Raw genomic sequence first — 22,034 nt, forward strand, 5'->3', positions numbered from 1 at the left:
GCTAGGATTGCAGGTGTGTGCCTCTGCTGCTTTGGTGCTACTTTTAGTTCTACAGTGTTTTCTTCTTTGCTCATCATCTGAGTCCTCTGAGGAAGGACTGCTGTGAAATGTGTGTTGAGTGAATGTGTGAATGCAGATTGCCTTGGATCCTTCTAGCAACCCTGAGAGAGTCCAACTCAGGATCAGACTCGGGCTCCCTATGGAACTGGCTCACTGATCACCCCTTCTCATTGCAGGATCATGGAGCTGGAGTGAGGTGAGGGGCTGCGAGCTGCTGATCAGTGTGGGGGAACACTGGTGACTTGCAGATCACTAAGGTAGGTGTGCAGCTGAGCTGCCTGACTGCGGGGAGGTGGGGTGGGTGGGAGAGTGCTGGCTGTAGGACTCTGCACCTTTGACTCGGGGGCTCAGCGCTCACAAGTGGGATGGAGTGCTAGCACATATGTCATTATACAAACGGATATTTCCTTCAGCCTGCGTCCCAGGGCCTCTCTGGCTCGGCCTTTTTCTAGAGTGCCTGCTTGAGTGGGCAAGGGATGTGCCAAGGAGGAGGGACAGGCCTGCTGCTGCACACGCAGTAGCCCTGACCTCATGGGGTCCTCACTCCTCTGAGCCCCATGGGGCATGGACCTTGCAGGAAGTGTGGCCTGGGTGACAGAGAGTATGATGGCCAGCGTAGGTCAAAAACAGGCTGCGGTAGCCACTTCTGGGTGCAAATCTTGATTCTGGCATTTGTTCACTGGGACCTTGTACCATTTTGGCCAGGGCCTCAGTTCACCTGACTGTTGAATGGGGGAATAGTGCTCCCGTGGCTCAGGGCCTTTTGTCCCAAGGTGCCATGGCCTGAGACCAGTCCAGGAGAAAGAATATCCCTGTTCTGATGCCCAAAGCTTCTCTGTGGGGCCCCAGTGGGGCTCTGGGAGCCCTAGTGGTAGGGTTAGCTAGCTGCAGGAAGGCTCTGGAACAGGAGAGCCAGGCTCCTTAGCCTTTCTGTGACTGTGAGCTGGTTCCTTGCCTATATTGACAGCCATGTCTTCCTCCAAGAGAAGCTGCTGCTGCTGACATTGCTAATAGGACAGTAGGTGCCTAGAAGTCAAGATTTCTAAATGCACTGGGGCTTGAACTCAGGGCCTGATGCTATCCCTTAGCTTTATTTGCTCAAAGCTAGCACTCTACCACTTAAGCTTCGCTTCTGGCCTTTTGGTGGTTCATTGGAGATAAGAGCCTCACAATCTCTCTGTGGACTTAGCTTTTCCATCTGTGCACGAGGGGAAGGACAAGACTAGAAAAGCATAAGAGCTGGGTACTGACGGTTCCTAGCATCTCAGGAAGCTATCATCTGAGGATTGTGGTTTAAAGCCATCCTGTCTGGGTGGGCTGAACTGCGATCCTCAAATCTCAAGCCTCCTGAGTAGCTAGGATTACAGGTATGAGCTACCAGTGCCTGGCCTAAATGCCACAGCTTTTTGACCATCAACACCATAATGCCAGGCATCATACACCTGAAATAACACTTTTCTCCCCACCGGAGTTCCTGGAGGAAGTTGGCTTCATGCCTCACTCTGGAAGGTTAAGCTATTGAGCTGTAAATAGGGGAGTGGGGATTTGAACCCAGGTCCACAGGAATTTAGCAGTAAGCAGCGCTTTGCTAGCATGGTGGCATGGGGGGAGGTGCACCACCCTCTTTGCTTGCTCAATGCCCATGTTACCCAGCACCCTGCTACTGTCTGGAGCCTGAAGGTTAGCCCTGGGCTGGAACACAGGCTTTCCCATGGGGCCTGTCAGCACCCCAACATGGCTCCGGGAACCTCCTGTTAACTGTCAGGTAACCTTTGAAGTTCTCCTTCACGGCAGCTTCTCTTTTCAGATGTTTTTCAAGGTAATTCATCCCCTTTCCAGAAACTGCCAGTGGCAGAGTGTTAAGCAGCTGGTAATTAATCATAGGAGCAGCTTTGAGTTTATTCTTTAAAAAAAAAAGTGAAGAACAGAAAGACTTAGTGAGGAAAAAAGAGAAAGGAAAAGAAAAGAAAGTGCTCCAAGTTAAGGCTGGTAATAATACTTCCTAGGAAAGACGGGATGGGTTGGGCAGCCACGCTGCCTCTCCCTTTCCCTTTCTTCCCCGGGTGGCAGGTGGTCAGCTCCTGTGGCAGTATGAGCCTCTGATCTTGGTCAGCAGCTCCTGTTTGACTCTGGGAAGTCACCATCTCTCTGGACTTTGCTTTTCCATCTTGTGAAGGACAAGACTAGAAAAGCACATGAGCCCGGCACTGATGGCTCCTAGCCTCTCAGGAAGCTAAGATCTGAGGACTGTGGTTCAAAGCCAGCCCAGGCAAAAAAAAGTCCATAAGATTCTTATCTCCAATTAACACCCAAAAAGCTGAAGTGGAGCTGTGGCTCAGGTGGTAGAGCACTATTCTTGAGCACAAAAGCTCAGGGACAGCACCCAGGCCCCCGAGTTCAAGCTCTAGGACTGGTGTGCATGTACAGCATTTATGCATGCACACACACACACACACACACACGGACAGCTAAGATCTGAGGGTTGTTAGTTGCCAGTCTGGATAGGAAAATCTGTGAAACTCTCATCTCTGATGAACCAGCAGAGCAGTAGTGGAGCTATGGCTCCAGTGGTAGAGTGGTTAGCCTCAAGCAAAAAGCCCAGGTCCTGGCCTGTACCAGGGATGTTTACTGAGTGAGTTGATGACCATCCTAGAGAAGAGCTGTTGTCAGGAAAGAAGACAGCACAGGCTCTGACTCTGTTGTCTCAGGGTATGTGACAACCAGGGTGACTGGCCAGCTCTGTCACTTTCCAAACAAATCATGGAAGGATAGTCTTGTCTCGGGCCAGGAGAGCCCAGGTCCCTTCATGGCAGCCACTCTATGTCCCTGTCCTCTTCAAATTCAAATGACTTCCGGCAGGGAGTGACTTCATTCTTTACATGCTTGCTGACTGGACTCAGGGCTGGCTGGACTCAGGGTTGCACAGGCCATTTGGGCTGAGGACTGGGGAGACAGAGCACCCTGAGTCTGAGAGTGACAGTGTGCTCTTTAGGATAGCACTGGAGAGGCTGGGCTCCCAGGGGGAAAGCCTGTCCCCTCAGAGTCCCTTCCCAGGGCCTGTAGAAGACTCACATACCAGCTCAGAGTTTCACTATTGTGACGCTTGCTGTCCTGACTGCCCTCGCTCATGCCGTGGGCCCAAGACACAGAGCAGGTGGGAGAAAGGACCATTACTTGGGGGGGGGGGGAATCTCCCCCCCCCCATCTCTTTGGAAGTCCCCAAGATGGCGCTGCCAGTCCTAGGTGGCAGAGACTGTGGTGAGTTGGGCTTGGGATAGGGCAGGAAGGCATGGAGAATCGAGAGCTGGCATCTGGGAGTAAGGGCCTCAGGCCTGAGTTCCTCCAACTAGCTAAGAATTGGAGGCCATAGAAGCCACTTCTGAGGATTTGGGCTAGGAGGGGCAAGCAGCTAGGGAGCAAATCCTCCAGAGCTTTCTCTCCTGAGTCCCCCATCCCCCACCCCACCCCAGGGGACTCTGGGAGACACAGGTGGCCTAATAAAGCCCAGCTTCCTTCCAGAGCTTTCTCTTCCTTTCACCCAGACTCCCAGGATGGATGGCCCTGGCTTATGTGGGAACTTGAGTGACAGCCCGTGAACAGGTGTGAGGGTGTGAGTGTGATTGATCAGGGTGGCGTGAGATGGTGTGAATGGTTAAGGAACCAGGAGACCCCACTATTTAAAAGATGCCCATATACAGTTCCTCATTAAGACCTTCACACTACTTCCACATTCAGACTGCCCAGGGGAGAGCTGCCTGTGGCAGAGCCCACTGAGGGGCAGCATGAGGACAAAGATGGCTCTCGAAGGACTGCAAAGCAGAAAGTGTGTGGGCCAAGAGGCCTGGCCTCGCCCTCCCCTCCCAAGTGGGCAGGGCCAGGCTTTGATGCCTTAGGCTGCTGGTGTCTCTGGCATGAGTCTTTGTATGGGCTCAGCATGTCCCACATGGGCAGGCCAGGGTGTGCTGGGGACTCTACAGAGCAGCTAAGCCCAACCTGGCCCTACTCGCTTCTGCTGAGGCTGCTGAGCCACAGCTCAACTCTGTGTGTGTGTGCATGTGTGCATGTGTGCGTGCATGCGTGTGTGCGTGCATATGTGGACTCTTCCAACAGACACAGGGCCACGGCTCTGTTTCTCTGGTCTCCATCTCTCCTGTTAACTGTCTCTGGTCCTTGTCTCTCTCTTACCCAGTAGCCTCCCATAGCCTCCTCTACCTCCTCCTCCTAAATCATAACCATCTTCTCTGCAGAAGAGTGGCCACCCTCCCTCCCCCTTGTCACCTCTTGCCTGATCCCTCTAACACCTGTCTCCAGCCATGCCTCATGCACAAGTGGGACGTCCTCCCCCCTCCTCCCATCTCAGGGGCCATAAGCACCTGCTCCCATCATGCCTAGGTCCAAGCCTATCCTTCCCTCAAAAGTGCTTGTCATATGGCCACCACTTCTCTTCTTAGGGGTCACGCATGTAATGTTCATGTGGCGGATGCTCAGAGCAGATGGCTAGCCTTCTTTTCCCATTCTATAAGTCTTTCAAATCTGTACTAAGACATACATTCATCTTGGCTCCTTGGCACTTGACCGAAGTGGCCAATGCAGGCTGGGAGGGTCTAGCTTATTCCTTTTGCAGGTGGGGAAACTGAGGCTTGGAAGGGAAGTGTGGCCCTGGGAAGTGGGGGCAGAACAATTGATGTCTCCACTGTCCTGCAGTACAGAGTAAAGATCTGCGGTCATGAGGTCATGAGGTAGACAGGGCTGGCGGGGTCATGACCAGGACTCACTTGATTGAAACTGGCTGTGTAGTGAGGCCCATGTAAGGGCAGGACAAGGTAGCTCACACCTGTAATCCAAGCTATTCAGGAGGCTGAGATGTGAGGATCATGGTTCTAAGCAAGCTCAGGCAGGAAAGTCCCTGAGAGTCTTAGCTCTTATTAACTACTAAACAAAACAAACCCAACAGTAGAGCATGTGATGTGGCAGTACAGGGGCTTGAACTCTGTTACTTAGATTTTTTTGCTCAAGCTACCATTCTAGCACTTGAGCCACAGCTCCATTTCTGGCTTTTTGCTGGTAAATTGAAGGTAAGGATCCCATGGACTTGCCTGTCTGGGTTGTATTCGAACTGAGATCCTTGGGTCTCAGCTTCCTGAGTAGCTAGGATTCTAGGTGTGAGACACCTAGGTTTTATCCAGTGTGCCAGTTCTTTCTGGGCTTGGAAGATGCCATGCTAAGGAAGGCTTTACGCTGCCTGTAGGCTCTGTGAGAAACTATCCTTGCTACATGGTACATATGTTCCCTGTGTCTGCCCACACACAGGTTTCCCAATTCTGGGCTGGGACCACAGGGGAGGGAAGAGGCAGTGACCATTGCCAGTGAGCTCTGTCCACCCTGGCTGTTGGGTGGAGCTTTACCACAGAGAACATTCCAGACTCCCCCTAACGCAGAACTGGTAAGTAGAGAACTGGTGGTCCCTGAGCTCCCGGCAGCTCCGCCCTCATTCAGGTCTCGTTCTGGTTTGGGGACCAGCATTCCTTGCTTCCCAGCTGTTCGGGACCTTCTACTACTTTCCCAGGCTTCTTTGGGGGCCTCTTCCAGAGCCTGAGGGGCCGTCTCTGCTTCATAAGTTCTGTGGAATGCTCTCAGGGTGCCACCTCCATCTGGCTAGTCACAGACTAGTGGGATGGTCTAGCCTGAGATAGTCCTCACTGGGCGGGCCCTCTGAGTTCCTTCCCTGGCCCTATCCCCATCTAGACTCCCCATCACCGCCCCCTCCCAGACCTCTGCTCCCACTGTCTCCTGGGCACGCATGCACACACGCACATGCACACACACGCACACACACACACACACATGCACACACACGCACAAGCAGTCCTTACCTGGCAGCTGCACAGTGCCAAGGCGTGATCCAGGAAGACTTTGATGAACTGGAACCTATAGAACATCTGGAATACTTTTCTGTATGTGGAAGAAGTACAGTGAATATCCTTGTATCCTTTAGGCAGCTTGGTCTGTCCCCAGTCACCCTCCAGAAGGCTGACATTGGTCCTCTCCACCCCCTTACCCCCTCCCATGCCTGTGTGTGGCCCCTCCAGCAGATGCTTGCACTTCTCCATTGCCGGAGAACTTCCCACAATTCTGTTCCTGTAAAGATGGGGGTGCTGAAGGATGTAGTGCATCAGGTGGCTTGTGCATGGGTTTTAGAGACAGGCAGCTGTGGGTTCAAGTCTCAGCCACTTCTCAGCCCGGTAAGATGACACCATGTGCTCTGGCTTTGTCTCCCTTCTGCTCCCTCTTCTGCATGCCCCCCTGGAAGACTGAAATGCAACAAGCCTGTGAGACCCAGACTCATCCTGCTCTTAAAACCCCACAATTGCTGGGTATAAGTGGCTCATGCCTGTAATACTAGCTACTCAAGAGGCTGAGAGGTGAGGATCGTAATTCAAAGCTGGCTTGGGCAGGAAGGTCCACGAGACTCTTATCTCTAATGAACCACCATAAAGCTAGAGTGGTGCTGTGGCTCAAGTAGTAGAATGTCAGCCTTAAGCAAAAAAGCTAAGGGACAGAGCCCAGCCCTGAGTTCAAGCCCCAGGACTAGCAACCCCGCCCCCCCCCAACCACACACATACCAAACAAAAAAAGATAGCTGTCTCAAGTCCAGGCTCCCTGGAGGAAACTGTGGGTTTCATTCCCATTCCCTCCCACCGCAGAATATTTGGCTCAGTGGCTGCCTGCCAGCCCAAGTCCCAGAGACAGAGAAACTGATTCCTGGGTGTGATGTGCCATTTATCGACCATTCCCTTGGGCTCTTCCAGGGCCTCTGCCCTCTGGCTAGCAGCTAGGAACTGTCCTGTGAGCTGAGCTGGATTGCTCAGCAGGGGCTCTGGGAAATTAGAGGGAGCAGGAGTGTTGTGGACTCATCTAACTCCTCTGGGACCCTTCTTAGTGTCAGAGACACAGGTTGACAAACTGACGCCAGGTGGGAAATAAAAACCTGAGGCCCCAGGTAGAGCATGCCTTGCCAGGCCACCAGGGAGACAGGGAGACACTCTGTGTACCTCTGGCCTCAGGCTGCTGTCTGGGCTGAACCTCACCATGCACGTCCCTGTGGGTGGTCTACGGGGGTGGGCAGTCCTCCTAGCCCTGAGCCTTCCTTTGCAGCCCCTGGCAAAGGCCCGGGGCCAGCTCAGGACAGGGGCCACTGCCTGCTTTCTGCAAACTGTCCCTTTGATCCACACTTTCCGTTTACTTGGGCAGCCCTCTGATGGCCTCCTGGGCCCTGAGGTCCAGCCAAGGAGCACCCCCCCCCCCCGCTCCCCCAAGAGGTTTCCAGGCCTGTGAGTAGTAAGCTCCAGAAATGAAAAGGCTCTCTCACTCCTCACTCCCTCCCATTCCACTCTCCACTGCTCAGGAGAATTAACAGCAAGAGGTGAAAAGGTTGGCCCCATCCTAATGAGGCCTTAGAGGGCGCTGGGCCCTGGCAAGTGACAGAGGAGGAATTATTCAGTGCAGGGGCCTTGTGCCACACCTGGAATGACGTCAGGGCCCCAGGCCCCGGGTCTGGGTGGTACTGTCACTGAGACATGGGACCTGAGCTCCTCTGACTGCTGCTGGCACCCTGCTTACCCAGCCAGCCTTGGGTGTGGGGCCGTGTGGGGGTGGCTCTGTCTCCTCCCTGGGTGAGCGCCCCAGTCAAGACCTGATGCTGTGCCGCCTCCTGCTCTTTCTCCATGCACTCTCCACCTGTTGTGGTAAGGCAGCCATACATAGTTGGTGCCTACTGTTTGTGTGAGTCTATGCGCAATTCTTAGGGGAGATGAAACATATCCCCTGGTCTAGGTTCCAATGTGACCTTCATGCAGGGAGCTAGTGATATACAGTGCCAGGAGGCCAGGATACGTGAGGATCAGAAGGGAAAGACAGGTGTTAGTGGATCATGCCTGTAATCCTGGCTGCTCAGGAGGCTGAGATTTGAGGATCCTGGTCCCACGCCAGCATAGGCAGAGGAGTCTGTGAGACTCTTACTTCCAGTTAATCACCAAAAGCTAGAAATGGAGCTGTGGGTCAAGTTAATAGTGTGCTGCCCTTGTGCAAAAAAGCCAAGTGAGAGTTTGAGGCCTTGAGCTCAGTACCACCTCAGTACCACCACCACCCACACAAAGAAGCGGGGAGGAAGCATTAGGGAATAGGACACATGGCAGGCTTCCTGAAGGAAGCGTATTGGAGCTGTCTGACCACTCAAGGCTTTCAGGTGAGGCTAGGGATGGTATTTGCAAGCAATGGTGTTTTCATCAAAGCATCAGTGGGCACACACCTGCCCCTTCAAGGCGTGGAGCTGCAGGGTAGCCCACCAGGCAGGATGAGGACCCAGCTACACTGAGAGGCACCCAGGACTCAGGCTTGGTGTGTCCTTCTGCCTATTGAGTAGCTGCTCTGTAGTGTGGCAGGACCAACAAGCATGTATGCAGTCAGTGCTCTGTAGAAGGTGGCTAGATGGAGCACACAGTGCATACACGGGACCCATGAGATGACTAAGAACCCAGGCCAGGAAGCAGCAGGGACCATGGGACAGAGCACCAAGTCTGGAAAACAGGGCAGAGCCAAGGACAGCTCAGCCTAATTCTTCAGAGCTCAGCATAGCTGGAGCCTGCATGACTCCCTCTCCAGCCATGGCAGAGCTCCGACAGGCCCAGCATGGCACCTGACAAGGCAGGCATACGAGGCAAAGATGTCCAGGGCCCAGCTGCCAAGCAGTGGCAGCTTCACTGAGATGCATTTGTACATGGCACTTGGCGTGTGCACCACACATACCCAGCAACTACCCCAGGGCCCCAAGGACCGGAAGAGAGCAGCCAGCTGTGGCACTTCTCCCACTGGAGGGCAGGACACAGCCCAGTGCCCATAGGTGGTACTCATTAGGATAATTAATAACGATGATGTCCACATCATCTCTGTCTGACACTCCTGTCCCCACCCAGGAGGTAGGCATCGGTCACTTCTGGTTCATGACTGAAAAGATCAAGGTGTAAAGAAGTTAGGGAAACATGGAGGGTTCGAACCCTGGACCCTTATTGCTACACTTCTACTCTGATCTAATATTGGGTCATCCCACCCAGCCTTCAGCGCTAGCACAGGACACACAGGGTCCAGTCACATCTTTTAGGACACAAAGTAGGAGAACACAAAGTCCAAAAAATCATTTCAGGGCTGGGGATATGGCCTAGTGGCAAGAGAGCTTGCCTCGTATACATGAGGCCCTGGATTCGATTCCCCAGCACCACATATACAGAAAACGGCCAGAAGTGGCGCTGTGGCTCAAGTGGCAGAGTGCTAGCCTTGAGCAAAAGGAAGCCAGGGACAGTGCTCAGGCCCTGAGTCCAAGGCCCAGGACTGGCCAAAAAAAAAAAAAAAATCATTTCAAGTGGTCCATTATCACTCTTTACCCAGGCCCTTTCTCTTTCTTCCCTGCTTTTCACCCTCTAATGGTTAGAGTGGATCCTTCCCCTGAACTGACCAGTTGTAACTGAAGTGAATTATCTGCTAGCCTTTTGGGCAGCACAGTGTGCTAGTTCAGATGTTTAAATGGTAATGAGTGTTGGACCAATCAGAGCAGGCAGTGAGATGGATGAAGGACTCAACCAGAATTAAAGGCGCTTTATCTAGGGACATTTATGAGCTGACTCAAGTCCTCAGAGTCCTGGTGGCCTCTGAAATATAGGAGGTCCCTGGGGTGGCAGTGAAGGTCAAAGAGCCAGAGGGTAGCCTGGTGGCCAGAACACCTGGCAACCTGCTGTTTTTGTAGAGGTGAGGGTGGTCCAGTACAATAATAAGAAAGGGTTTTTTTTTGTTTGATTTGGTAGTGGTGGTGGTGGTGTTGGGGTATGTGGGGGGGGGTGTATGTGTGTGTGTCTGTGTGTCTGTGTGTGTGTGTGTGCATGCATGCATGCATGTGCTGATATTGAGGTTTGAACTCAGAGCCTAGGCATTGTCCCTGAGCTATTTTCGCTCAAGGCTAGTATTCTACGACTGGAGCCATAGCTCTATTTCCCACCTTTTGGTGGTTAATTGGAGATAAGAGTTTCACAGACTTGATCCTCAGATCTCAGTCTCCTGAGTAAGCTAGGAGTACACAGGCATGAGCCACCAGCACCAGCCCCGCAGGAAGAGAATTTTTTTTTAAAGCATACATTAGCTTGCCAAGAGAAGATTTCATTGTGACATTTTCACACATGTATACAATGTGTTCCAATCAATCTTCCCCACCCCATCACTAATAAGACTTTCCCCCAGTTAGCAAACAGCAAGTGACTTGTCCAAAGCTACTTTGCCAGGATTCAAGACCCAGTCCTTGCTGTCAGTCACTGTTACATAGCTGTGTGTGACATTGTATGTTGTGTGTTGGAGGAGTCTTAAAGGTAGTTATGTTAATTAGTATATGTCCCAGTTATTATATGTATATATATGTCATCTAATTTAATTTTCATAGAAATCTATTTCAAAAATGAGTAAACTGGCCAGGTGCTGATGATTCACACCTGATTCCTAACTACTCAGAAGCTGAGATCCAGAGAATCCGAATTCAAAGCCAGCCAGGGCTAAAAAGTCTGCTAGATGCTATCTCCAAAACAACCAACAAAAGTCCAGGCTGGAGGTATGGCTTAAGTCATAGAGCACCAGCCAAATAAGCAAGCCCAGCGAGTGCCAGGTCCTTAGTGTAAACCCTGGTCCTAGCAAAACAAACAAACAGATTGAGAAGCAGAGAAGTTAAGTGGCATACTCATAATCACTTGGACGCTTGCTAGTGGGCCAGAATTTGATCTCAGGCTCATCTGACTTTCTACCTTAAGCTCTTGGCCTGGACCCCAGGCACAAGGAATCTGGCCTGGGCTTTGCTGGGGCACAGGCCCTGCCCAGCAGGGAGAGTGTATCCCAGGGTAAGGAAAGGCTGTGAGGAACTGGGTAGAATACTAGGAGCCATGACAAGGCACTACTCATCCCTGGGCCTGAATGTCACTTCCAGAGCAGAGAGCCAGAGGCAGGATGAGGGGCAAGGCCCCGCTGCTGGGCCACACTTCCATCTCATGGGCAGTAGGGAAGCTAGTGAAGGCTTCAATCTGTAGAAGGAAAGACATTGCATCATTTCTTACTGAGTTCCTAGAAGTCCAGCACGTCAAAGCCTGGGGCTCAAATGCAGTCATAGGGCAGCAGATCTGCTCCCTAGGGTACTCAATTGTGGGGGGGAGGGGACCTCTTTGGAGCCAAGCTGACCCTTTGCAAGGCTGGCTTTCAAAATCCCAGTCCAATGAGGGACGAGGCTCACCGTGTTCATTGGAAATGGGGTAGGGTGGGAAAAAGGCAGCACAGAGACCCCCCCCCCACACACATACACAGAAGACCCTGGATATGAGAGGAGGGAGCTCAGGGGACAGCCATCTCAGCCCCTGTGTCTTGGAGGAAGCTGAAGCCCAGAGCCACAGAAGAGTTGGCCAAGTAGGCACAGGGTCCTTGAAAGAGTAAGTCACAGCTTTAGCACGCGCCTGCCCTCCTGGGGACCATGGTCCTCCCACATGCCTCTGGCCTTCCTCCCCAGGCCTCTCCTCTGAGCATGAGCAGAGGCCAAGGGGTGAGTCAGACAGGAGGGAGAGCATGACATGCGGACCACCTGGGCCAGCCCACCAGCCTTCAGAGAGCCCAGGAAGCGCATCCTCACAGGAGGCCTTTTCTTGACCCTGGACACTGAACATGGCACTCACATAGGGACAGGTACCATGGTGGCAGTAAGTATCACCCAAGGCATGACTCGTAAGAAACCGAGAAGCTGAGCACTGGTGGCTCATGCCTGTAATCCTAGCTCCTCAGGTGGCTGAGATCTGAGGATTGTGGTTCAAAGCCAGCCTGGGCAGGAAAACCCAGGAGTCTCTTACCCCCAATTAATTAACCATCAAAAAAGCTGGAAGTGGAGCTGTGGCTTCAGGGGTAGAGTGTTAGCCTTGAGTGAAAAAGCCCAGACCTTGAGTTCAATTCCTAGTGCCGGCACATACACACATACACATACACACACACACACACACACACACACACACACACACACACACGTAAGAATTGGGGTGTAGAGCTGTTTGTCTGTGGCCCGCATCTGCCTCTGCCCACCAGCCCTTCCTCTCTTGCTCCTCTCTCCCCCCTGCCTGGAAGAGTCAGGCCTTCCCTCACTCTTGGGACTGTTGGGGTCCCCATCTTGACTGTCTCACTGCCCTATCTGGGCAGCAGGAGTGCATAGCCCAGTGCCCTTCTGAAAGATGACAGCGGACCTGTTTCTGCCCTGTTTATCTTCCTATTGTGACGCTTGCTCTTTATCCTGTCTGGCCATTTGTCCCTGACTCATCGTCCTCCGAATCACAGAGAACTCACACACACAGGCCCCACCCACCTCTGGGCTGAACTTAGGGTCCTCCCCACTCCTGAGGACCACAGCCTGGCTCCCCGCAGGTTGTCACCAGGTTCAAGCACCCACCTTACTAGTTGTGGGCTGTCTGCAGTGGACCTGGGGTCCAGCACAGGACTCACCCAGGGAGCCCGCCCAACACCCAGCCTGGAAAGTGGCCCTTGTTTGGGGGAGTAGGAGTGGCCTGGATGGGAAGAACCAGAGAGGAGACAGCTCATGAAAAAAAGCAAACAAGGGCAGGATTCTATGGCACGAAAATGTGCCTTTTGTCTAGTGCTAGTGCTCTGGGAGTCCCGGAAAATGAGGGACAGCACACCAGGGCCCACTGTGTAGAAGAGCTGGGGCTGCGGGCAGCATTGATTCCACAAGAATGGGATGGCCTCACTGACTGCCCCAGCCTGGAAGCCAGGGGGAGGTGGGGGGGGGCAGGGCTGCCACTCCTCTCCCTGCAAGGCTTGACAGCAAGATTTTCTGGATGGCCCCAGCAGGGATGGCTGCAAACAGCCAGTCCCCTGGCCAAGATGCCGGATGGAGGGCAGCATTCCTGGGATCTTTACTGAGACTTCCGACTCAGCTATGTGAAGCTAGAGGGGTTTCCTCTGGGCCTCAATTTCCCTTCTTGTAAGATGTGAAAGACAGACAGCTCACAGGTTTATCATCCAGCAGCGGCACTTGTCCAGTATGCAGTGTCCTGTTTTGCCAAGGGGACACAGTCAGGAATCTGCCCGTCTGGGTTGAGGCCCTTCTGTCTTTGCTAGCAGTCTGGTGGTATTGGGAATCCCTTCCCTCTGAAGGCCTTAGCCTTCCATTTGGCTGGGTAGGGGGAGGAGCAGCTGATGGGGGATCCAGAAGGCCTGGAACCATTGAGGTATTCGGCAGTTTGGTTGGCCAGCATTGGTGGCTCATACCTGTAATCCCAGTTACTCAGGAGGTTGAGATCTGAGGATCCACCCAGGCAGAGCAGTCTGTGAGAGTTTTACCTTCCATTAACCAGCAAGAATGGGAAAGCAGGACTGAGGCTTGAGTGGGTAGAATACCAGCACTGAGTGAAAAAGTCAAGTGAGAATGTGAGGCTCTGAGTTCAGGTCCCCAGTCTCAGTGTGTGTACACACGTGCGTGCGCGCGCGCACACACACACACACACTATAAATTGTGCTGGGTGAGCTGTCATGAGCAAGGCCCCATGGCAGTCTCTGTTAGCACTCTCCAGAGCAGCAACGGACCCTGAAACTCCCCCCACCACCACCCCAGTTAGGCCAGTGGAAAGCAAGGCCTGCTTGCAGCAGCGCCTGGCAGGGACCTGTAAATTGAAAACATGTTTCCTGTGGGAGGCCAGCACAGGGCTGGACACTGTGTGGCCTTGGAAAGCTGGCCTCGCTGCTCAGGAAGCCCTGCTCCCCACCACACCGCCACAAAAACAGTGGAAAAGTGAGCTCTTTTCAAGTCTTGTTTCCACTGTAAACAGGGCCTGAAAGCTGGCCCCAGGTCTCCTGAGCTTCGGCCAGGCCCCTCTCCCCCCACCCTCCACCCCCACGGAGGGGCTGGCCTGCCCTGCATTGGAGATACCTCAGCCACCCTGTCCCCAGCTCAGGAAGCCTTACAGTGTAATTTTAGCCTGTCCAGACCTCCTTGTCCTCGAACCCTGGCCTGCATGGTGGGAAAGGCTGGGGAGAACAGTGTACAGAGAGGTACAAGACATGCCTAATGTCACACAGCAAAGGCAAAGCTGACCTGTTCCTCTTCTTTCCTGCTTACCTGCATCCTCCCCCAGGGCCTGCAGGCTATCACAGAGAAGCCTTGGCATAACTGTTGTCTAATTCAACATGAATTTCTTTGACTTTGTCCTCTAATTTGGGCAAGGTAGCAGTTAGTGGCATAGTAGCATTTAGTAGCACACTGACTATTGATTTTTAAGCTTTGATAATGTCCTTGTCCTCTTAGTTATGTACACTTCTTGTAGACAGCCTGAAGGTCACAAAGAAGCAATGAAAAATAAAATCCCCCCATAACTATTTCCACCAGAAGTCCCCTGATCCACACTGGCTGTATCTCTGTCATCGATTTTGGACTTCCTTTCCCTGTCTTGTGATCCTACATTGTGAGTGGGTTTCAGGGTCCTTCAAAATCCCCCTGGCTGGAACAATCTGGACTCACTGTGATGGGGGCCATCTGGGACACAGAGGGGCAATGTCCCCACCCTACAGCCCAGGTGTCTGACTTTGGCCTGCCTGCAAAGTGGGTAGATAGGATCCTTGTGGATTATTCGGGCAACCAGTTAGCCTACGACCATGCTAGCAGCCAGTCAGCCTCTGACCAATGCCACAGCTCTCTAGCTGTAGTCATAGCATGAGTTCCTTCCCTCTGCCATCTCGGAAAGATTGAGTGCCTACTGTGTGCAGGTGTTCCTGAGCAAATGAGAGTCCCCACACTTCCCACAGCTGCCCTCTCTCCCCATTCCTGCCTCTTTTACCCCTCTTCTAGCCCAGCCAGCCTCTTCCTCTCCAACCCTCACTAGGCTGGGGCTGGAGCCCAGCTAGGTGGTAGAGGAGGGAACAGCAGGAAGATGAGCCATCTCCAGCCCTCTCTGCCCCGCCGACGTCCTTCGTGGTTCTTAAGACAGCTTTATGGAGGATGGGGAGAAGCTGTCTTCCTCTTGGCAGGTTTATTTCTTCATTTCTCAAGCCCCGCTCTGAGTTTTCTACCTCGCCCCCCTGCCCCCACCTCCCCTCTCTATAGGCTTCCTTCCCTCCCCCCTCATCCATCAGCTCAGCCAAGACAGAGGGCCATTGGCCTCCAAGGTGATTGAATTCTCAGGGAGATGGGCTAGGGCTTATGTATGGGTACTCTTGGCTTCTCGCCTTCGCAGAGGGGTTGGAGGAGACTGGTGATGGCAGTGACCGCAGTTGAGGAGCTCCCAGAGAGCCCTACCGCGTGCCCCCAGCCAGTCCTGTTTGGGCCTGGGCTCTTCCCCCAGCGGGATGGACCGGCACTCTGTCCAGAGCTGGAGGAAGGAGAGGTATCAGGCCAGCTGACTGCTTACTCACTCTGGAAAACCTCCTCCAAAGCTGCTGTCTCTGTGCTTTGAGGCAAAGGCGCCAGAGGAAGAAGCAAGGCGGCTTCCACTTGCAGCATCCCTACTATGTGCACCTGCCCTTGCGCAGCAAGCCTCCATGTAGAGACACACAGACACGCATTGCACACATAGCAACTGCTAAGAGCTCTGGACTTTTCCAGCCAGGAAAGTATAAATCTGGACCCCTGACTCTCATATAAGACCCGGAAGGTGTTTGGTGAACTTGAGTCTCCTGAAAGGAGACTGAAGAGTTCAAAGTTCAAAATGTAAAGACACTGGTGGCTCACACCTGTCCTCCCAGCTACTCAGGAGATTGAGAACTGAAGGTTGTGGTTCAAAGCCAACCAGGGCAGGTAAAGTGAGACCTCAAGGAACCCATCAAAAGCCAGAAGTGGAGCTGTGGCTCAAGTAGTTGAGCACCAACCTTGAGCAAAAAAGCCATAGGTGAGACCATGAGTTCAAGACCCAGCAGCAGCGCACCTGTGCGCACACGTGTGCATGCACACACACACACACATGCACACACACACACGAATGCAGACACCCACATACACACAACCCAAGATGACAGAGTTAGAAATGAAGCCCTCCTTCTACCTGACTCCGTGGCAGCCAGCCACCCCTCCTCTTCTGAGTTTTCAGAGAGGCCTGCCATTCCAGCTGGCATCCTCTGATGCTTGCCTGTGATGGCGGGGCTGAGGGCACGGTGACGGCCCAGGGCTTTCAGCCCCTTCTTGCCTCTGTCCCTCTGCTGGTCAGGCCCTACTTGCTTGATGTCTCTTCCTCGGGAAGGAGGGGCAGGTGGGCAGGGAAAGCCCCCTCTCCTCTCCGCTCTGCTCTCCACCTCATGGAAATGAAAAACACATTGGCTTCATTATCCCTGGATTGAATGAGCAGGGTTGCCATGGCGACAGCCATCGTAGGCCGCGAGGGGGCAGGGAAGGGGCTGGCGAGGCCGAGGCAAGTGGGGACGGGGCAGCAGGTGAGCAGGCGCGCCAGGCAGGCCAGCCACAGGAACAATTGCCATTTGTGCCACCCGCCCTCTCAGGGAGGGGGGAGCACCTTCTGCTCAACAGGGACAATGGACAATCAGCATTCTCTCCCCCCATCTGTCCCTTGGTCCCGGTCCCCTTCCCTAGAGGGGTGCGAGGGTGGAGACGGGCCTGTACCTCACACCAGCCTGCAGGTCAGGGACAGTCAGAGAGGGAGAAGTGGGAGCCACAAGGGGCCAGTGCCCACTCCCCAGCCAGAGACCCGCCTTGGGGCTCTACTGGGCTCTCCAGGGATGTGACAGATGAAATCCCTGGAAATGCTGGGCTGCACTCACCTGAGCACACCTGAGGCAGCTGTGCTGCCGATGGCACTACGTCCCCTATCACCACCATCCTGAGAGGCTCAGTCACCAAGTACCAAGAGGACCAGAGATGGCAGTGACTCTGGCCTGATGGCAGGGAGTCATGGCCCTGTCCTGGTGTCCACCCGGGCCTTTCCTTCCCCATGGCTGGGTGCTGCCTGGCACCTCTGCCCCATGTGCTGTCAGATCTTGGTAGGCCCAGGCTCCGCCACTCCTGTGCTCAGCTGTACCAAGGGGGACTGGCTCACCCCCAGATTGAGCTGACAACAGGGGAGGCCCAAATGGGCCAAGGACCCCAAACAAACACTGCTGCCTCTTCTGAGCAGATAGCCTCGGTTGGCCCTCCATGTGATCCAGAGACACTGCTAAGGGACTAAGTGCCCTCAGGACAGTACTGGTCAGACAGGGCCTGTCAGAGAACCCCAGTGATGCCCCAGCAAAAGTTCCACCTCCATCTCAGGTTCAGACTTAGCCCCACTTCAATGCCCTGGCCCAGCCCCGCACCGGTTCTACTTGCCTGACTCATAATACCACCACCCTCTGCCTCTGCACCCCTAACCCAGCCTCCTCCTGTGCTTGCTTTACTGGGGAAACTGAGGCTGGCAAGGGAAAAGACTTGGTGCAGGCCAGAGGTAGTCAGAGCAGCATGACAGACTCCCCATTCCCAGATGGGCTTGAGGGGCCCACTGAGATGAGCCAAGACCACAGGGCTATGATCCAGAGCCAATCTTTTGTCCAGGGTTGGTGGCAAGTTCCAGAGGGCAGGGTTTTAACTCCTTGGTGACCCTTCCCAGCAGTGGTGTGGGGAGGGGAGTGGCTTAGTGCAATCCAGGCCTGAATTCTTTGAATCTTAGGAAGAGTCACGTAGCCTCTTCCACTTCAGGGTAAATGGGCAGTTGATGTGGTCAGGGTTTCAATGGCGGCCTTGAACTCCTGCCAGATGGGGTGTGTGTGTGTGTGTGTGTGTGTGTGTGTGTGTGTGTGTGTGTGTGTGTGTGTGTGTTAGAGGAAGGCAGAAGAAGCCATTCAGGGGTTTCCAAGCCTTTCCCAGAGGCAATTCAAAAACAAGATTCCCAGGCTTTCCCCGGGAAGCAAGGGCAAGGCCAGGGTTCAGCACTGAAGCTTCCCAGAGCCTAAATTATGGCCCACTCAAGGGCCTGGCTGGCCTGCACGGGGGTCTTAAATCTTACAATACTAGCCTTGATGACTGAGCCCCCTCTTCTGTCCTAGGGTCCTAGGGGAATAACCTCTGTCCACCCTCCCTGGGCCTTGTCTCGCAGGGAGCTCGTCTCAGACCAGGCCTGAGGTCTTGTGCTCACAGTCCCCATGGCATTTGGCCCTGACGTTGACCTCTTATGACTCGGTGGCTGCACGTTCTGAGCCCGCCTCCCAGCCACCACCACGGTCACCGCCCAGCTCCCTGCCCGCCGGCCCGCTGAGGGCGTCTGCTGGGCAAACCTGTCATTTTCTGTGTTGGGGATTATAGGTTTGGAGCTGAGGGAGTCTGAGCTGGGGGAGGAGAAGCTGTGAATCTGCCCCCGTGCCAGGCCCGAGAGAGAGAGAGAGAGAGAGAGAGAGAGAGACACCTCACAGGAAGGGCAAGCCCCAGAAGATGATAGCTGAGCTGTGTTGGGGAATCCTGTAGCCTGACATTCTGAAGCATGTGTGCATATGTGTGATATGTGTGTGTGTGTGCACATTTACATTTGTGTATGCCTCTCCTGAAGACCAAGGCTCCTCATGAACTCAGAATCTTCCCAGTGATCTTAAGAACAAACCCAGCCATTTTCCAGAATCAAAAAAGTCAGAGATCAGGAAGGACAGCAGACGGGCTGGGGTCCCACGGCAGGGCAGGGCAGGGCAGGGCAGGGCAGGGCAGAGCTGAGTTTGGGCCAGCTGCCTCTGGATGTGGCAGCCTTTACTTTGCCCTCACCATCTTCAAATGTGGAGGCAGCCAGGGGAAGGTTTGGATTATAATAGACATTTGAAGGTGGGGCACTGGGGTAAGGTTTGAGATCAGGGCAAGGCAGACTTCTCATGTGCGCTTTGTGGACGGAGAGCCCTGCGGTGAGCTTGGATGGAACAATGTGACAACATTCAGAGGATGGCTAGAAAAATCTCCCAGTGGTACACAACTGAGCAAAGTTGGACAGGGCTAAAACACAGCAAGGGAAATGCCCCCTGCCATCCAGGAGACATAGGGTAAGGCGCTGTGTGTTAGAAATAGAGCCTGAGAACCATTTAGGGGCTTAGGACCTGAGGGGCCAGGCTACAGTGGCTCTTAGCCTGGACCCCAGAATCAGCTTGCCTGTGCCGGAATTTGGGACCCAAGCATAAGAGGTCCTGGGAGCCTTACCCCTAAGAGCCGGCAGGCAAGTGCCACCGCCATCACAGTCAATAAACCTGGATCACCTGCTGCTGCCATGCATGCTAAAGGGTCCCTCACCCTTACCCATTTGAGCTGTGAGAACACAGCTGGGCCATCAGTGCTCCAGGAGTGGCAAGAGGGGCTTCTGAGGCTGTCCCAGGCTGGATCACTCAGGAGCTGGGTTTCTTGTGGGCAGCACTAGATCCACCTAAACAGGCCACCAGCCCTGAGGTGAGCAGGTGGATGACTGGCAACCAGAGGGGCCTGACAGAGCTGACCCCCCCCCAAGTCCCCAGGGAGCCAAGAGTGGGATGAAGCTGAGGCTAGGGGGAGGCCTGCCTGTTCCTGGGAATTCACGATGTGTCTGCCTGTCGAAAGTACCGCGATAAGGAAGATTTGTGGGTGAGATTTGCAATTCTGTTTTCTCTGAGGGTTATAAATCAGCTACATGCACATCTTCCATGCAGGACAGACCTAAGGCTCATGAGTGCTTACACACACACACACACACACACACACACACACACACACACGCACACACACACGCGCACACACATGCACAGAGGAGATTTACTCCAGGCCCTACCCAGTGTTCCCTGGAGCAAGCCAAAGAGTTCTTCAGGGCCTTGAGGCCTATGAAAGGGAAAACCAAGCCTGCCCTGAAAAGGTTTCAGACCCTTCTAGAACCCAGGACCCAGAGCTGGGAGGCAGGTTAGAGGGCAGCATATTCTTGTCAATTGCCAAAGTGAGCCCTGGGATCTGCCTGGCTGGGCTCACATCTGACCTTGCATCTCACTTGCTGTCTGCCCTTGGCCATACTGCTTTCAAAGCCCTGTGCCTCAATTTCCCCATGTTTGAAGTAGCATTCTTTATAACATGTACTTTGTGGTTTGTTTGTTCCATTATTTGTGTATTGCATTTTATTCACTCAGAGGTTGCTAGGCTTTTATTGCTTGTGGCTGGCACTCTGCCAATTGAGCCATACGTCCAGCCCAGCATTTTTGATAGTTAATTGGAGATGGGGTCCCAAAGACTTTTCTGCCTGGGTTGGCTTTGAACCATGATGCTGTAGGTTTCTATTTCCTGAGTAGCTAAGGTGACAGGTATAAGCCATCAATTCTGGCTTTCTAATTTGATTTTATTTTTGGTGGTACTAGAGGTCTATTTGAAAGAACAAAATAAGATCATGTGAGTAAACCAGGCACAGTAATTTACAGCTGTCATCCTATCTAGTTTGGAGGCAGAAATTGGGAAAATCATGGTTTAAGGCCAGCCCTGGGCAAAAAGTCCAAGAAATCCAATATCAATCAGTAGTAGAGTATGGTGGTATGTGTTTCTCACCATAGCTATTTGGTAAGCACAAATAGGAAGATCTTGGTTCAGGCCAGCCAAGGCAAAAACCTAAAATGATGTGAAGAACAATGAAAGGAAGGAGAGCTTTTACTCATGTATATGATAGAGCATTTGTGTAGCAAATGTGAGATCCTGAGCTCAAGGTAATTAATAACAATAATCGTAATATGCGGCATGTTTAAACTAGTACAGGGTACATAGTAAGAGCTCAGGAAGGCTTGGTTGTCCTCAATACCAACCTCCTCAATTAAGAGTATGTTCTCGCTGGGTACCAGTAGCTCACATCTGTAATCCTAGCTACTCTGGAGGCTGAGATCTGAGGGTTGCGATTTGAAACCAGCCCAGACAGAAAAGCCCTCTTGAGACTCTTTGCTCCAATAAACTACTCAAAGAAGCCAGAAGTAGTATAGTGGCTCAAGCGGTAGAGAGCTAAACTTGAGTACAAAGAAACTCAGGAACAGTGCTCAGGCCCTGAGTTCAAGCTCCAGGACTGGCAAATAATAATAATAATAATGTACTCTGGGTGTAGAGTCAGGCCTGCCAGAGCCCCAGCTCTGCCCTGGGTAGCTCTATGATCTCTGTGTGTAGCTTGAGTGCCTTTGCTGAGCCTCCCGCTCCTTGGCTGTGAATGGACTGGACTCTGGGACCATGACATCTGGGCCCATGATATCTCCACCATGGTTCAGTCTGCCTCCAGGTGGGCTTCACGAATGAGGGCCTTGGTTTGCAGCCCCAGGTGGCCTGTCTTCCTAAGAGAGGACACACAGACAGGATGTTTAGAGACTGGAGAGGAGAGGAGAGCCGAGGATCCCAGGAACCTCTCTGTCTCCCTTTTGCCGCTGGGGAACAAACAGCAAGCCACATGTTCCTTCTGCCCTGACTGGCCTCCCTTCCCTTCCCTCCCTCCCCACCACCCATCTCTGGTGCTGGGTAGGTACACAAGAATGGGCCTTGGCGACAGCAGGTGTGACTCACTGGGGTGTCATGCATGTACTAGGGTGGCCTTAGGCAGATCCCTTAACCCTTCCAGTCCCTGCTGGGAGGGCTAATCATGCCTGTCTCTCCAGGCTGCTGGAGAGCACAGTTAAATGAGATAATGGCTGTCGAGCACCGCCTGGCTCCCAGTGGCGGCTGGGTAAGTGCTGTGCGAATGCCATCACCGCCCCTCCTCTCCTCCCCCCGACTCATTGCTCCTCTCTCTCTCTCTCTCTCTCTCACACACACACACACACACACACACACACACACACACACACACACACACAATCTGATGCACAGCCTGCAGCTTCCTGGGCCAGATCTTCAATATTTCTCCCTGAGAAGATAGGCTTTAAATCCAGGAGCAACCCGAGGAGATTGTGGATGGAGAGAGATAACTTGAAAGACCCAG

General features: G+C 53.3%; 1 protein-coding gene across 4 annotated transcripts in view; it reads left to right on the forward strand.

Moving 5' to 3' along the window:
• Zmiz1 (zinc finger MIZ-type containing 1) overlaps positions 1-22,034 on the forward strand; it is a 225,900-nt gene that overhangs the window by 84,937 nt on the left and 118,929 nt on the right. For all 4 annotated transcript variants that reach the window (XM_048339140.1, XM_048339143.1, XM_048339142.1 and 1 more), the window contains exon 4: positions 237-317. The gene's annotated coding sequence lies outside the window, so the exon portion shown is untranslated. The remainder of the gene's footprint in view (positions 1-236; positions 318-22,034) is intronic.

The sequence above is a fragment of the Perognathus longimembris genome, chromosome 2 (assembly GCF_023159225.1).
Source record: "Perognathus longimembris pacificus isolate PPM17 chromosome 2, ASM2315922v1, whole genome shotgun sequence".
NCBI lineage: Eukaryota > Metazoa > Chordata > Mammalia > Rodentia > Heteromyidae > Perognathus > Perognathus longimembris.